At 42.1% G+C, this 17316-nt stretch overlaps 2 long non-coding RNA genes across 2 annotated transcripts in view; one reads left to right on the forward strand and one right to left on the reverse strand.

Annotated features, from left to right (window-relative positions):
• LOC134353779 (uncharacterized) overlaps window positions 1-1062 on the reverse strand; it is a 67996-nt gene extending 66934 nt beyond the window's left edge. Inside the window, exon 1 of the long non-coding RNA XR_010019679.1 lies at window positions 1014-1062. This is a non-coding gene — a long non-coding RNA (uncharacterized LOC134353779). The remainder of the gene's footprint in view (window positions 1-1013) is intronic.
• The window catches only part of LOC134353778 (uncharacterized), a 76427-nt gene continuing 59679 nt past the window's right edge, over window positions 569-17316 (forward strand). Inside the window, exons 1-2 of the long non-coding RNA XR_010019678.1 lie at window positions 569-707; window positions 1201-1265. This is a non-coding gene — a long non-coding RNA (uncharacterized LOC134353778). The remainder of the gene's footprint in view (window positions 708-1200; window positions 1266-17316) is intronic.

Here is a 17316-nt window from a genome sequence, read left to right on the forward strand (position 1 = left end):
CATGATTGCGAAGCAGACTTGATGGACCGAATATCTTAATTCTGTTCCTATACCTTTATGGTCTTCTTATTGCATTGGGCAGTACAACACAGAAATGGACTACAGTTTATTTAGCCCATTGTATCTATACTGACCACGATGCCAATCTAACTAATCCCATTGGTCCGCAATTCTAGACTGTGTCTCTCCATTCACCGCTTACTCCTGTGTCTATCCAAGTGCTTCTGAGGATTCTGCTATTGTATCTACTTCTACCACGTTCTCCACCTCTCCAGCGCCATAACCCAGGCACCTACCACTTGTTTTGAAAAATAACTTTCCATGCAAATCTCCTTTAAGCATTTCCATTCTCACATTCGACTCTCACATTCCACCTACAACCTGTTGTATTTGACATTTCCATCAAGGGAAAATGGCCATAGGTCCCTTGTGGCCCGTCAGTATTTTACAGGCTGTACTTGTAGCAGGACACCCCTCAGTCTCCAGCAAGCCAGAGCAAACAATCCAAGTTTGTTCAACCTCTCCTTCTAGCTGTTATCCTCTAACCCAAGCAACATCCTCTCCAAACCCGAATCAACAGTGCTGGTCACCGATCTCCATTCGAAGAAGCGCCTCTCTACTAATACTCTTGATTTTTATGACCCAGACGATTTGTTTGACCTATGCCTGAATTTATACTGACCCTGCATTGATTTTAACATTTCAAGGTAGGAGATTTATTGCTTACATACTGGTCAATATCTACGCTCGCCAAGCATCACTAAGACAGACCTTGGGAAACCGTGGGAGCTCACTAGACAGAAATAGGCGATTGCGTTTTTTACAACGGTGACTCCATTGGGAAAATACTTCATTAGCTGCTAGTTATTGTGGAATAATCCTAAACGGGGAGTTGTAGACGAGAGGTCTCTTTTCAATTTTAATACCGACCTAATTGTCACAGTGCACTAACCTTGTACTTTTTACTGCTAGATTTAAACTCTTAATTTTTGCTGCCAAGATTTACTACTTACTGATTTTCAGTTTTTTGAGGTACATTCACATCCTTGGATAAAATCCACACTTTTCCAGATGGAGATTGGAATACCGGGATTAATGTACGATCAGATATTTATAATTGAGTTTTTAATCGGGTCTGTCATTTATAGAAATGCCAGCATTTCGGTTTTGTGCAATGCTCAAAGGACCCTTTTATATCAGACTTTAGGCTCTAACGCTGATGCCAGCCTGCCGCGGAACAGTACATTTCAAGACAACAGAGCAGGGTAAGATTGTGCTGTCTGATTGCAACCATTGAGGTCGTTTCCTGCGCGCTACTGTCCGCGTCTCAACTGCCTACCCATTTGCACTATTACAATTTTTTTATTGTAAATAATCGCTGGCAAATGCCTTATAAGGTTGCGTGTCGATTCGACGACCAGAGGATTCTGAACTGCCGGGACTTTCACAGCAATGAGCTGCCAGTAGCCATATACGGGCAAAGCGTGGGATTCACTGACAGCTGGTGGACGTTTTAGCTTCACGATAGCCCCACCGCGTGTCAGCAAACTGGTCCTGCAGGTACCTTTTCCTACTTTGCACTTTTCGTCCCTGCTATGTAAGGCGCTTTGTCAACACTTCACATCAAAGAATGTACCTCCTCCCTTTCCCGTAAACCCCACCCAAACCTGCAAGGGAACTTAAATTATTTTGAAAAAGTTCGGAAATATCCAGCGTTGAATCACCTATATAAATTGATATGAATTGCTTCGTTCACTTTACCCATTAGACTCATAGAGAATGGAAGCAGATCATTCGGTCCAAAGAGACAACACCGACATCATTTGCCCACTTTACATTAACCCAATCTTATTCCTCGCATTCCCACCAACCCAGTTCACTTACACACCAGGAGCAATGTGCATTCTCCAAATAACGCGCCAGCCTGCACAGCTTTGGGATGTGGTAGGGAAGATGAGCATCCGGAGAAACTACGTGTTGTCACGGGAAGAATATGCAAACTTCGAACAGTAAGATTAAGATCGCTGGAGTTGAGAGGAAGCTGCACTACTTTTCCGCCCTATCAACCCATTTAAAAGAAGACACTTGGCGAGAAAATGGGGAAAATGCTGATTTTTTTCTAAATTAAGGAGATGATGTTTTAGGGATATCTGGAGAAGGTACTGGGAGAGCAGGGTAGAATCTCTGGTGGAGGGAGATGGTGGTCGCGGCAGCTTGGAGTTCAAAATTTGAAACAGAAACTGGGACAGATGATGAAAATGTGGAACGATTGAGGGGACACATTGGGGAGAAGATGGGCCATAGGACATTAGAAGGAATCAGTCCAGCAGCAGGCTGGAAAGGTTAAATCTTGAAGTGCCAGGTTTGGGATCATAAAAACATAAGAAATAGGCCATCTGGCATGTCGAGCCTGCAACGCCATTCAATAAGATCATGGCTGATCTGACCATGGAACCATCTCCACCTACCTGCTTTTTCCATAAAACCTTTAATTCCCCTACTAAGCAAACATCCATCCAACCTTGTCTTAAATATACTTACTGAGGTAGCCTCCACAGCTTCACTAGACAGAGAATTCCACAGATTCGCCACTCTTTTGGAAAAGCAGATTCTCCTCATTTCCATCCTAAATTTACTCCCCTGAACCTCGTGGCTATATCCCTAGTTCTAGTCTCACCAACAGTAGAAGCAGCTTTCCTGCCTCTGTCTTATCTATCCCTTTCATAATCTTATATGTTTCCATAAGCTCCCCTCTCATCCTTCTGAATTCCAGCGAGTACAGTCCCAGGCGACTCAATCTTTCCTCATAGTCTAACCCCCTTATCTTTAGAATCAACCTTGTGAACCTCCTCTGCACCAACTTCAAAGCCAGTATATCTTTCCTCAAGTAAGGAGACCAGAAATGCACGCAGTACTCCAGAAGTGACCTCACCAATACCCTATACAGTTGCAGCATAACATCCCTGCTCTTAAATTCAATCCCTCTCACAATGACAGCCAACATTCCATTTGTCTTCTTGATAGCCTGCTGCACCTGCAAACCAACCTTTTGTGATTTATGCACAAGCACTCCCAAATCCTTCCACAGAGCAGCATGCTGCAACCAGTTCAATAATAATCTGATTTTCCATTTTTCCTTCCAAAGTGATGACCTCGCACTTACCAACATTGTACTCCAACTGACGGACCCCTGCCCACTCACTTAACCTATCTAAATCTCTCCGTATCCTCCGCACAGTTGGCTTTTCCACTCAATTTAGTGTCATCAGCAAACTTAGATACACTATACACCTTCCCTTCTTCCAGATCGTTAATGCATATCGTGAAAAATAGTGGGCTCAGCACCAAACCCTGTGGAACACCGCTCACCACTGATTACCAACTGATTGGTTAACCAATTCTCCATCCATGCTACTACATCACCCCTAACTCTATGCATCCTTATCTTATAGGTAAGTCTTTTATGTGGCACCTTATCGAACAGCTTCTGGAAATCGAAGTAAATAATGTCCATCTGTTCCCCTCTGTCCAATGTGTTTGTTATATCCTCAAAGAACGCCAGTAAATTTGTCAAACAGGACCTGCCTTTGCTGAATCCATGCTGTGTCTGCCTGTTGGATCCATTACTTTCCAGATGCCTCGCTATTTCTTCTTTAATGATAGCTTCAGCATTTTCCTAACTACAGACGTTAAACTAACTGGCTTATAGTTACCTGCTTTTGCCGACGTCCCTTTTTGAATAGTGCCGTGACATTAGTCTCTGCCATTTCTTTCAGTACCCTGGGATGCATTCCATCAAGACCAGGGGACTTGTCTATCTTTAGGCCCACATGTTTGCTCAGCACTACCTCTTTAGTGATAGCAGTTGTATTGAGGACATAAACTGATGTGAAACACAGGTGAATGGAAATACACCAGACTAAGGCAGCCTCAGTAACACAGGTGAGCAGGACAGAAATTTAGTGCTGAGTGATTGTTGTGCTTTGTCATAAGAAGAGGTGAGAAGTGCTTAAGTGTTTATGGATGGAGAAATAATTTGAGACAATGGAGGAAAAGGCTAAGTGGTGCCAATCTTTAAAAAATGCGCAGATGAAGCATCAACTTAGGAGAAAATCACAGAAACAAGTTTGTTCTATATTTTTCCAAGTCATTTTCATTTTCATTTGGGCATCAGCTTAAAATATATAACACAACTGGAAGGCAGGTAATATTCAAGGTTCAAAAAGAACAGAGAGGGAGGCACTGCTAATCAGGGATAGTGTCACGGCTGCAGAAAAAGGGGAAGTCATGGAGGGATGGTCTGCTGAGTCAGTGTGGGTGGAAGTCAGAAACAGGAATGGGGCAATAACTTTACTGGGTGTTTTTATAGACCACCCCCCCCCCCCACCAATAGTAACAGGGATATCGAGGAGCAGAAAGGGAGGCAGATTCTGGAACAGTGCAACAATAATAGGGTTGTTGTGATGGGAGATTTTAACTTTCCAAATACTGATTGGCGTCTCCTTAGCACAAGGGGTTTAGATGGAATGGAGTTTGTTAGGTGTGTTCAAGAAGGTTTACTGACACAATACGTAGACAAGCCAGCTAGAGGAGGGGTTATACTTGATCTGCTATTGGTCAGATGTCAGATCTCTCAGTAGAAGAGCATTTTGTAGGTAGTGTCCACAACTCTATCTCCTTCAACATAGTGCTGGAGAGGGATAGGAGCAGACAATTTGGAAAAATATTTAATTCGGGTACGGGGAAATATGATGTTAACTGGCAGGAACTTGGGAGCAGATGTTCTCAGGGAAATGCAGGGCAGAAATTCAAAGAACATTTGCATTGAGCTCTGCATTGGTATGTTCCATTGAGGCAGGAAAAGGATGGTAGGGTTAAAGAACCATGGTGTACAAAGGATGTAGAAACTCTAGTTAAGAAGAAAAGAAAATCTTATGAAAGGTTCAATAAACTAGGTACTGTTAGAGCTTTAGAAAATCACAAGGTTGCTAGGAAGGAGCTTAAGAATGGAATTAGGAAAGCCAGAAGGGGCCTTGAGAAAGCCTTGGTGAGCAGGATTAAGGAAAACCCCAAAGCATTCTACAAGTATGTGAAGAGCAAGAGGATGAGCCGTGTGAGAATAGGACCAATCAGGTGCAATTTTGGGAACGTGTTCTTGGAGTCGGAGGGGGTAATGGAGGTGCTTAATGAATACTTTGCTTCAGTATTCACCAGGGAAAAGACCTTGGCAATTGTGAGGCTGACCTACAGCCGACTGAAATGCCTGAGCATATAGACAATAAGAAAGAGGATGTGCTGGAGCTTTTGAAAAGCATTAAATGAGATAAGTTACCACAACTGGATGAGATATACCCCAGGCTACTGCGGGAAGTGAGGGAGGAGATTGCTGAGCCTCTTGCCATAAGACCATAAGGCTATAAGACAGAATTGGACCACCTCACCCATTGAATCTGCTCCGCTTTCTATCTTCTCCTCAACCTCAGTTCCCGGCCTTCTCCCCATAACCCTTGATGCCATGTCCAATCAAGAACCTATCAATCTCTGCCTTAAATACACCCAATGACCCGGCCTCCACAGCTGCATGTAGCAACAAATCCCACAAATTCACCACCCTTTGGCTAAAGGAATTTCTCTGCATCTCTGATTTGAAAGGGCGCCCCTCTATCCTGAGGCTGTGCCCCCTTTTCCTAGACTCTCCCACCAAGGGAAACATCCTTTCCACGTCTACCCTGTCTAGGTCTTTCAATATTCCAAAGATTTCAATGAGATGCCCCCATACCCTTCTGAATTCTAGCGAGGACAGACTCAGAGCCATCAAATGTTCCTCGTATCATAACCCTTTCATTCCTGGAATCATCCTTGTGAACTTCCTCTGGACCCTCTCCAATGCCAGCACATCTTTTCTAAGATGAAGGGCCCAAAACTGTTCACAATACTGAAGGTGAGGCCTCACCGGTGCCTTATAAAGCCTCAGCATCACATCCTTGCTCTTGTATTCTGGACCTCTTGAAATTTATGCTAACATGGCATTTGCCTTCCTTACCACCGACTCTACCTGCAAGTTAACTTTCAGAGTGTTCTGCACAAGGACTCCCAAGTCCCTCTGCATCTCAAATTCCTAGATTTTCTCCCTGTTTACAAAAAAGTCCGCACATTTATTTAGAAACCATAGAAACCATAGAAAAACTACAGCACAGAAACAGGCCTTTTGGCCCTTCTTGGCTCTGCCGAACCATTTTCTGCCTAGTCCCACTGACCTGCACACTGACCATATCCCTCCATACACCTCCCATCCATGTATCTGTCCAATTTATTCTTAAATGTTAAAAAAGAACCTGCATTTACCACCTCGTCTGGCAGCTCATTCCATACTCCCACCACTCTCTGTGTGAAGAAGCCCCCACTAATGTTCTCTTTAAACTTTTCCCCCCTCACCTTTAACCCATGTCCTCTGTCTTTTTTTCTCCCCTTGCCTCAGTGGAAAAAGCCTGCTTGCATTCACTCTATCTATACCCATCATAATTTTATATACCTCTATCAAATCTCCCCTCGTTCTTCTACGCTTCAGGGAATAAAGTCCTAACCTATTCAATCTTTCTCTGTAACTGAGTTTCTCAAGTCCCGGCAACAGCCTTGTAAACCTTCTCTGCACTCCTTCAACCTTATTAATATCCTTCCTGTAATTTGGTGACCAAAACTGAACACAATACTCCAGATTTGGCCTCACCAATGCCTTATACAACCTCATCATAACATTCCAGCTGTTATACTCAATACTTTGATTAATAAAGGCCAATGTACCAAAAGCTCTCCTTACAACCCTATCTACCTGTGACGCCACCTTTAGGGAATTTTGTATTTGTATTCCCAGATCCCTCTGTTGTACTGCACTCCTCAGTGCCTTACCATTTACCCTGTATGTTCTACCTTGGTTTGTCCTTCCAAAGTGCAATACCTCACACTTGTCTGCATTAAACTCCATCTGCCATTTTTCAGCCCATTTTTCCAGCTGGTCCAAGTCCCTCTGCAAGCTTTGAAAACCTTCCTCACTGTCTACTACACCTCCAATCTTTGTATCATCAGGAAATTTGCTGATCCAATTTACCACATTATCATCCAGATCATTGATATAGATGACAAATAACAATGGACCCAGCACTGATCCCCGTGGCATGCCACTAGTCACAGGTCTCCACTCGGAGAAGCAATTCTCTACTACCATTCTTTGGCTTCTTCCATTGAGCCAATGTCTAATCCAATTTACCACCTCTCCATGTACACCTAGTGACTGAATTTTCCTAACTAACCTCCCATGCGGGACCTTGTCAAAGGCCTTACTGAAGTCCATGTAGACAACATCTACTGCCTTCCCTTCATCCACTTTCCTGGTAACCTTCTCGAAAAACTCCAATAGATTGGTCAAACATGACCTACCATGCACAAAGCCATGTTGACTCTCCCTAATAAGTCCCTGTCTATCCAAATGCTTGTAGATTCTGTCTCTTAGTACTCCCTCCAATAACTTACCCACTACCGACATCAAACTTACCGGCCTATAATTTCCCGGATTACTTTTCGATCCTTTTTTAAACAACAGAACAACATGAGCTATTCTCCAATCCTCCGGCACCTCACCCGTAGACACCAACATTTTAAATATATCTGCCAGGGCCCCTGCAATTTCAACACTAGTCTCCTTCAAGGTCCGAGGGAATACCCTGTCAGATCCTGGGGATTTATCCACTTTAATTTGCCTCAAGATAGCAAGCACCTCCTCCTTTTCAATCTGTACAGTTTCCATGATCTCACTACTTGTTTCCCTTAATTCCATAGACTTCATGCCAGTTTCCTTAGTAAATACAGATGCAAAAAACCCATTTAAGATCTCCCCCATTTCTTTTGGTTCTGCACATAGCCGACCACTCTGATCTTCAAGAGGACCAATTTTATCCCTTACAATCCTTTTGCTCTTAATATACCTGTAAAAGCTCTTTGGATTATCCTTCACTTTGACTGCCAAGGTAACCTCATGTCTTCCTTTAGCCCTCCTGATTTCCTTCTTAAGTATTTTCTTGCACTTTTTATACTCCTCAAGCACCTTATTTACTCCCTGTTTCCTATACATGTCATACAACTCTCTCTTCTTCTTTATCAGAGTTGCAATATCCCTTGAGAACCAAGGTTCCTTATTCCTATTCAATTTGCCTTTAATCCTGACAGGAACATACAAGCTCTACACTCTCAAAATTTCTCCTTTGAAGGCTTCTCACTTACCGAACACATCCTTGCTAGAGAACAACCTGTCCCAATCCACGCTTTTTAGATCCTTTCTCATTTCTTCAAATTTGGCCTTCTTCCATTTCAGAACCTCAACTCTAGGACCAGATCTGTCCTTGTCCATGATCAAGTTGAAACTAATGGTGTTATGATCACTGGAACCAAAGTGCTCCCCTACACACATTTCCGTCACTTGTCCTAACTCGTTTCCTAACAGGAGATCCAATATTGCATCCCCCCTAGCTGGTACCTCTATATATTGATTTAGAAAACTATCCTGAACATATTTTACAAATTCTAAACCATCTAGACCCCTAACCGTATGGGAGTCCCAATCAATATGTGGAAAATTAAAATCCCCTACCACCACAACTTTATGTTTCCTGCAGTTGCCTGCTATCTCTCTGCAGATTTGCTCCTCCAATTCTTGCTGAATATTGGGTGGTCTATAATACAACCCCACTAATGTGGCCATACCTTTCCTGTCTCTCAGCTCCACCCATAAGGACTCAGTAGACAAGCCCTCTAATCTGTCCTGCCTGAGCACTGCTGTAACATTTTCCCTGACAAGCAATGCTACACCACCCCCCCCCCACCCCATCACTTTTCATTCCTCTGCCTCTGAAACATCGGAACCCTGGAATATTAAGCTGCCAGTCCTGCCCGTCCTGTAGCCAAGTTTCACTAATTGCTATAACGTCATAATTTCTACTACCAAAGTGTATGACCATGCATTTTCCAACATTGTATTTCATTTGCCACTTTCTTGCCCTTTCTCCTGATCTGTCTAAGTCATTCTGCATCCTACCTGTTTCCTCTATACTATCTACCCCTCCACCAATCTTCCTATCATATGCAAACTTGACAACAAAGCCATCTATTCCATTATCTAAATCATCTATATACAGCATAATAGGAAGTGGTCCCAATACCGACCCCTGCAGAACACCGCTAGGCACTGGCAGCCAAGCCGAAAAGGATCCTTTTATTCCCACTCGCTGCCTCCTACCAATCAGCCAATGCTCTAACCATGTTAGTAAATTTCCTGTAGTACTATGGGCTCTTAACTTGGTAAGCAGTCTCATGTGTGGCACCTTGTCAAAGGCCTTCTGAAAGTCCAAATATACAATATCCACTACATCCCCTTTATCTATCCTACTTGTAATCTCTTCAAAGAATTCCAACAGGTTCGTCAGGCAGGATTTTCCATGAAGGAAACCATGCTGACTTTGTACTACCTTGTCCTGTGTTACCTAGTACTCCATCACTTCATCCTTAACAATTGACTCTAACATCTTCCCAACTACAGAGGTCAGGCTAACTGGTCTATAATTTCCTTTCTGCTGCCTTCCTCCTTTCTTAAAGAGTGGAGTTATGTTTGCAATTGTCCAGTCCTCTGGCACCATGCCAGCGTCCAATGATTTTTGAAAGATTATTTCTAATGCCACCACAATCTCTAAAGCTACCTCTTTCAGAACCCTAGTGTGTAATTCATCTGGACCAGGTTACTTATGCACCTTTAGGTCATTCAACTTTTTGAGCACCTTCTCTCTTGTAACAGAGACTGCACCCACTTCTCTTCCTTCACACACTACAACATCAGGTATACTACTCATGTCTTCCACAGCGAAGACTGACACAAAATACACATTTAATTCAGCAGCCATCTCCTTGTCCCCCATTATTATTTCTTCTGCTTCATTTTCTAGCGGTCCTATATTCACTCTCATTTCTCTTTTATTTTTCACATAGTTGAGAAAACTATATCTATCCACTTTGATATTATTTACTAGCTTACTTTCATATTTCATCTTTTCCCTTCTTATGATTTTTTAGTTGCTCTCTGTATGTTTTTAAAAACTCCCCAATCCTCTATCTTCCTACTAATTTTTGCTTTGTTGTATATCCTTTCTTTTGCTTTCACAATAGCTTTGACTTCCCTTGTCAGCCACGGTTGTACAATTTTACCATTTGAGTATTTCTTCATTTTTGGAATACGCGTGTCCTGCACCTTCCTCATTTCCCCCAGAAACATACGTCATTGCCACTCTGCTGACACCCCTGCCTGCAGCTCCTTCCAGTTTTCTTTGGCCAACGTTGTGATGATCTTTGCGTCATCAAGAGGGACAGGAGAAGTACCGGAGGATTGAAAGGTTGCAACTGTTGTTCCTTTGTTCAAGAAAAGGAGTAGAGATAACCCAGGAAATTATTGACCAGTGAGTCTGACTTCAGTGGTGGGCAAGTTGTTGGAGAAGATCATGAGAGGCAGGATTTATGAGCATTTGGAGAGACATAATCTGATTAGGGATAATCAGCATGGCTTTGTCAAGGGCAGGTCGCGTCTAATGAGCCTGATTGAATTCTTTGAGGTCGGAACAAAACTCATTAATGAAGGTAGAACAGTGGATGTTGTGTATATGGATTTCAGTAAGGCATGTGATAAGGTTAGCCATGCAAGGCTCTTTCAGAAAGTAATGAGGCATGGGATCCAAGGAGACCTTGCTTTATGGATCCAGAAATGGTTTGCCACAGAAGGCAAGAGGTGGTTCTAGATGGTTTGTATTCTGCATGGAGGTTGGTGACCAGTGGTGTTCCACAGGGATCTGTTCTGGGACCCCTCCTCTTTGTGATTTTTATAAATGACCTGGATAAAGAAGTAGAAGGGTGGGTTAATAAAATTGCTGATGAGACAAAGGTTGGGGGTGTTGTGGATAGTGTGGAGGGTTGTCAGAGGTTACAGCGGGACATCTTAGGATGCATAACTGGGCTGAGACATGGCAGATGGAGTTCAACACAAATAAGTGTGAAGTAGTTCATTTTGACCTGATAGAAGTCTATAAAATGACAAGGGGCATTGATCATATGGAAAGCTAGAGGCTTTTTTCCAGGGCTGAAATGGCTAACATGAGGGGGCACAATTTTAAGGTGCTTGGAAAGAGGTACAATGGCTCTTTGATTGCGGATTGTAAGTTTTTCACACAGAAAGTGGTGGGTGCACGGAATGTGCTGCCGGTAGTAATGGCGGAGACAGATACAACGGGGTCTTTTAAGAGCCTCTTGGATAGGTACATGGAGCTTAGAAAAATAGATGGCTATGCAGTAGGAAAATTCTAGGCAGTTTCTAGTGTAGGTTACATGATTGGCACAACATTGCGGGCTGAAGGGTTATAATTTCTATGTTCTATATTCTATGTTCAAGATTCAAGATTGTTTATTGTCATTCTTCAGTACATCAGAAAGAAGAATTAAATGATTGTTACTTCTTATCCAAAGCAGCATTAAAAAAAACAATAAGCATAAATAACACTAAAAAAACACAATAAGTATATGATAAATATTGTTCACAAGTAACTGAGTGTGGCTATATATGGATAAGATAAACATATTGTATTGTGCAATGAATCAGGATTGATTTGTGAGCTTAAGGTAAAAGAATCCTAAGGGATAAGTGATCATAATATGTTCAAATTCACCCTGAAATTTGAGAAGAAGCTAAAGTCTGATGTATCAGTATTACAGTGGAGTAAAGGGAATTATAGAGGCATGAGAGAGGAGTTGGCCAGAGTTGATTGGAAAAGAACACTGGCAGAGATGACGACAGAGCAGCAATGGCTGAAATTGCTGGAAGCAATTCAGAAGGCACAGGATATATAAATCCCAAAGAGGAAGAAGTTTTCGAAAGGAAAGATGATACATCTGTGGCTAACAAGAGAAGTCAAAGCCAACATAAAAACCAAAAAGAGAGCATATAATAAAGCAAAAATTAGTGGGAAGACAGAGGAATGGGAAGCTTTTAAAAAAACAACAGAAGGCAACTAAAAAGTGATTAAGAAGGTAAAGGTGGCTAGCCAATAATATTAAAGAGGATGCCAAAAGTTTCTTCAGGTACATAAAGTGTAAAAGAGAGGCAAGATTGGATATCGGACCACTGGAAAATGATGCTGGAGAGGTAGTAATGGGGGACAACAAAACGGCGGATGAACTGAGTAAGTATTTTACCTCAGTGTTCATTGTGGAAGACAGTATGGTGAAAGTTTCAGGTGTCAGAGAACATGAAGTGTGTGAATTTACCATAACTAGAGAGAAAGTTCTTAAAAAACTGAAAGGTCTGAAGGTGGATACATCACCTGGACCAGATGGTATACACACAAGAGTTCTGAAAGAGGCAGCTGAAGAGATTGTGGAGGCCTTAGTAATGATCTTTCAAGAATCATTGGATCTGTAAGTCTGGAAAATTGCATATATTATGCTATACTTCAAGACAGTAGAGGGGCAGAAGAAAGGAAATTATGGGCCAGTTGGTCTGAACTCAGTGGTTGGGAAGGTGTTGGAGTCAAGTGATGAGGCTGTGATTTTGGGATACTTGGAGGCACATGACAAAATAGTCTGAAGTCAGCTTGGTCTCTTCAAGGGAAAATCTTGCCCTACAAATCTGTTGGAATTCTTTGAAGAAATAACAGCGGATAGATGAAGGAGAACGGCTGATGTTGTGTACATGGATTTTCAGAAGGCCTTTGACAAGATGCCAAACATAAGGCTGCTTAACAAGCTTTAAGCCCATGGTATTACAGGAATGATTCTAGCGTGGATAAAACAGTAGCTGATAGGCAGGAGGCAAAGAGTGGGAATAAAAGGAGCCTTTTCAGGTTGGCTGCTGGTAACTAGTGGGTCTGTGTTGGGACTGATTTTTTTTGTGCTATATGTCAATGATTTAGATGATGGAATTGATGGCTTTGTTGCAAAGTTTGCAGATGATACAAAGATAGGTGGAGGGGCAGATAGTTTAGAGGAAGTAGAGAGGCTATAGAGGACACAGACAGATTAGGAGAATAGGCAAAGGAATAGCAGATGGAATACAGTGTCGGGAAGTGTATGGTCATGCACTTTGGTAGAAGAAATGAAAGGGTTGACCATTTTAGAAATGGAGAGAAAATACAAAAAATAATGAGGTACAAAGGGTCCTTGTGCAGGATTACCTAAAGTTTAATTTGCAGGTTGAGTCTGTGGTGAGGAAGGCAAATACAATGTTACAATTCATTTCAAGATGACTAGAATAGAAAAGCAAGGATGTAATGTTAGGACTTTACAAAGCACTAGTGAGGCCTCACTTGGAATATTGTGAGCAGTTTTGGGCCCCTTATCTTTGAAAGGATGTGCCAAAATTGAAGAGGATTCAAAGGAGTTAGGCAAGAATGATTCCAGGATTGAATGGCTCATTGTATAAACAGTGCTTGATGGCTCTGGGCTTATAGTCACTAGAATTCAGAAGAATGAGGGGTGACCTCATTGAAAGCTATCGAATGGTGAAAGGTCTTGACAGAGCGGATGTTTCCTATGGTGGGAGAGTCTAAGACCAGAGTGCCCAGCCTCAGAATAGAGGGGTGTCCTTTTAGAACAGAGAGAGGATGAATTTCTTTTGCCAGAGTGTGGTGAATCTGTGGAATTGTGTGCCATAGGCAGCTGTGGAGGCCAAGTCTTTATATTTAAGGCAGAAGTTGATAGATTTTTGATTGGTCAGGGCATGAAGGGATACAGGGAGAAGGCGGGAGATTGGGGCTAAAAGAAATATTGGATCGGCCATGATGAAATGGCAGAACAGGAGTGATGGGCCTAATTCTGCTCCTATATCTTATGGCCCTATATGTCAAAAATCAGTTAAGTGAGCAGTTATAACTATCAGCATTATTGACGTATCTCAAGGCATAGATATTTTGTTCTGTGTATATGTATGTGTACAAATTTTGATCTAACAACATCTGAAAGCCTGAATATGCAAATAGTTTATCTGTGCTGCCTTTCAAAGTACAAGTCTTCTTTTGGCATTCATATACTATATTGAGAACAAATACAAATGGGCACGGTGGGGTTAGGGTGGTTGTTTTTCTTCAGGATTCTTGCTGAAGAACATTATTGACTCTCATTTGGCAGATTTTAAGTTGAAGCACCAGAGCAGATTTTTTTTTAAAGAAATCTTCCTGTAATCATTTACATTGAAATGTGTTTGTCTAATGCCTCTATGTGCACCAACAGAAGTGCAAGCCATAGTCACACAGATGAGTGGAGAGCAAAGGGGGTAGAAAGAAATGGGCAGAAAGCAGGGTTGAAAAATGAAGGGAATATCTTCAATTTCAGCTCCTCACTGGATTATCACATGTACTAAATTAAGATGCTAATTACAAATAGGAGAAAATGACTGCCTCATCCAGCCATATGACTGTGCTCAAGAAAAGTTCAGATCATACATTGAGCAAATGAGCTACGTCTTTAAAGTGAACAATATGCTGAACATGGATGAGAAAGCAATTTTATAAGAGCTCAAACCATTAAGACATGCAAGCTCGACAAAGTAATTCCTGACTGTGATTGAGTCAGAGGTGTGTGGAATGCTAGAAAGTACCTTCCTATGATGGATGTCTTCTATATAAGTGCAGTGCTGAAACTGGACAAGTTTTCTATTTATAAAATATATGTTTGAGAGAAACAACCAGAAATAATATGAGATAATTTGCGAGTAACTGTTTCAAAGTCATCTCTGCATTGCAATTTTGATGGTTTTGAGATACATGACAAGCTTGTGTATAGACTTGCAGATTTAGTCAATACCAGGTCAAAATCGAGTATCAGAAAAGCCATCAGCTGTGGCAGACCTTACATACTATAATCAGCTACAAAATGAAATTGGACAGCATTGCTAACAACTGCAGATTCCTTCCTGATGAGCTTCCAGTAAATTTACCAACCTTTGCAATTGGATCCTTGACTTCCTGACTGAATAAAACACTATCAATAAGGCTAGGCATCAATACCTCTGCCTTGATTATCAACACTGGTGTACCACAAGGACGCATCCTTCAGCACCCCCACTTTACTCCCAGCACACAAATGAGCACTTGGCCACTTCCTGCTCTAAATTCATCTGCAAGTTCCTGAGCACACCACCATAGTGGGCCATATCTCAAATAAGGATGATTTAAAGTACAGGATAGAGATAGAGAGCCTAGTGACATGGTGTCATAACAATAATCTTTCCCCCAGTGTCAGCAAAGCAAAAGACCTTGACTGATCCTTGAATCAGGAAGGGTGAGAGTTTGAGAGGGTTGAAAGTTTCAAGTTCCTAGGAGTGAACACCAGCATCAACCTGTCCCAGTCCAACCACCTAGACACCATAGCCAAGAAAGCACACCAGTATATCTGTTTCCTCAGGAGGCTAAGGAATTTGGCTTGTCCCATTTGACCTTCACCAAATGTTATCGCTATACCATAGAAAGCATCCTCCTGGAATACATCATGTTTTTTTATGCCACTGTTCTGCCCAAGATTGCAAGAAGCTGTAGAGAGTTATGGGCACAGCTCAGCACAGCACAGAAACCAGCCTCTCCTCTCTGGACTCTGTCTATACTTCTCAGTAAAGCAGCCAACATAATCAGCATACTCACCCACACCAGGCACTCCCTACTCTCCCCCTCCCTTTGGTCAGAACAGACAGAAGCCTGAAAGCACACACCACCAGGCTCAAGGATAGCTTCTGCCCCACTGTTGTAAGACTACTGCTTGGTCCTCTAGTAGGATAGATGGATTTTTGGCTTCAGAATATATCTCTTAATGGCCTTGCACCTTATTGTGTGCCTACACCACACTTTCTCTGCAACTGTAACATAGTATTCTACATTCTATTAGTGTTTACCTTGTTTTCAAAGTTGGCTGTGTGGGAGAAGACAGAGAGTGGTAGTGGATGATTGCTTCTCAGACTGGAGGCCTGTGACTAGTGGTGTGCCTCAGGGATCTGTGCTGGGACCATTGTTGTTTGTTGTCTTTATCAATGATCTAGATGATAATGTGGTAAATTGGATCAGCAAGTTTGCTGATGACACTAAGATTGGAGGTGTTGTGGACAACGAGGAAGGCTTTCAAAGCTTGCAGAGGGATCTGGACCAACTGGAAAAATGGGCCAGAAAATGGCAGATGGAATTTAATACAGACAAGTGTGAGGAGTTGCATTTTGGAAGGACAAATCAAGGTAGGACATACACAGTAAATGATAGGACACTGAGGAGTGTGGGGGAACAAAGGGATATGGGAGTTCAGATACATGATTCCCTGAAAGTGGCATCACAGGTAGACAGGGTCGTAAAGAATGCTTTTGGCATCCTGACATTCATAAATCGAAGTATTGAGTATAGGAATTGGGATGTTATGGTGAGGTTGTATAAGACATTGGTGAGGCCAAATTTGGAGTATTGTGTGCAGTTCTGGTCACCTAACTATGGGAAGAATGTCAGTAAGATTGAAAGAGTGCAGAGAAGATTTACTAGGATGTTGCTGGGTCTTCAGGAGTTGAGTTACAGGGAAAGATTGAACAGGTTAGGACTTTATTCCTTGGAGCGTAGAAGAATGAGGTGAGATTTGATAGAGGCTTACAAAATTATGAGGGGTATAGACAGAGTAAATATGAATAGGCTCTTTCCACTTAGATTAGGAGAGATAAATATGAGAGGACATGGCTTTAGGGTGAAAAAGGAAAGATTTAGGGGGAACTTCTTCACTCAGAGAGTAGTGGGAGTGTGGACTTGATGTGGTAAATGTGGGCTCAATCTTCAGTTTTAAGAATAAATTGGATAGGTACATGGATGGGAGAGGTCTGGAGGGTTATGGACTGGGTGCAGGTCAATGGGACTAGCGGAATAAAGTTTCGGCACAGACTAGAAGGGCCAAATGGCCTGTTTTCTGTGCTGTAGTGTTCTATGGTTCTATGGTTCTATTACCTCAATGGACTGGTCTGATGAAATGATGTGTTTGGATGGCATGCAAAACAGAAACTTTCATTGTACTTCAATACATGTGACAATAATAAACTAATTTAGAACAGTGAAGTACATTAGGGATTCTTTGTTCCACAATTTGCTAGTCGAAGCGGTTGAGTTCACAAAATCTGGCATCAAAACTTACATGAGAACTTGCACTGTGAATGAAATGACATATAAAAGATGCTAGAAATTTCCTGTAGCACCAGCGATGGGCATTGCTACAATATCCAATTAA

This window comes from Mobula hypostoma, chromosome 11 (genome assembly GCF_963921235.1).
Source record: "Mobula hypostoma chromosome 11, sMobHyp1.1, whole genome shotgun sequence".
Lineage (NCBI taxonomy): Eukaryota > Metazoa > Chordata > Chondrichthyes > Myliobatiformes > Myliobatidae > Mobula > Mobula hypostoma.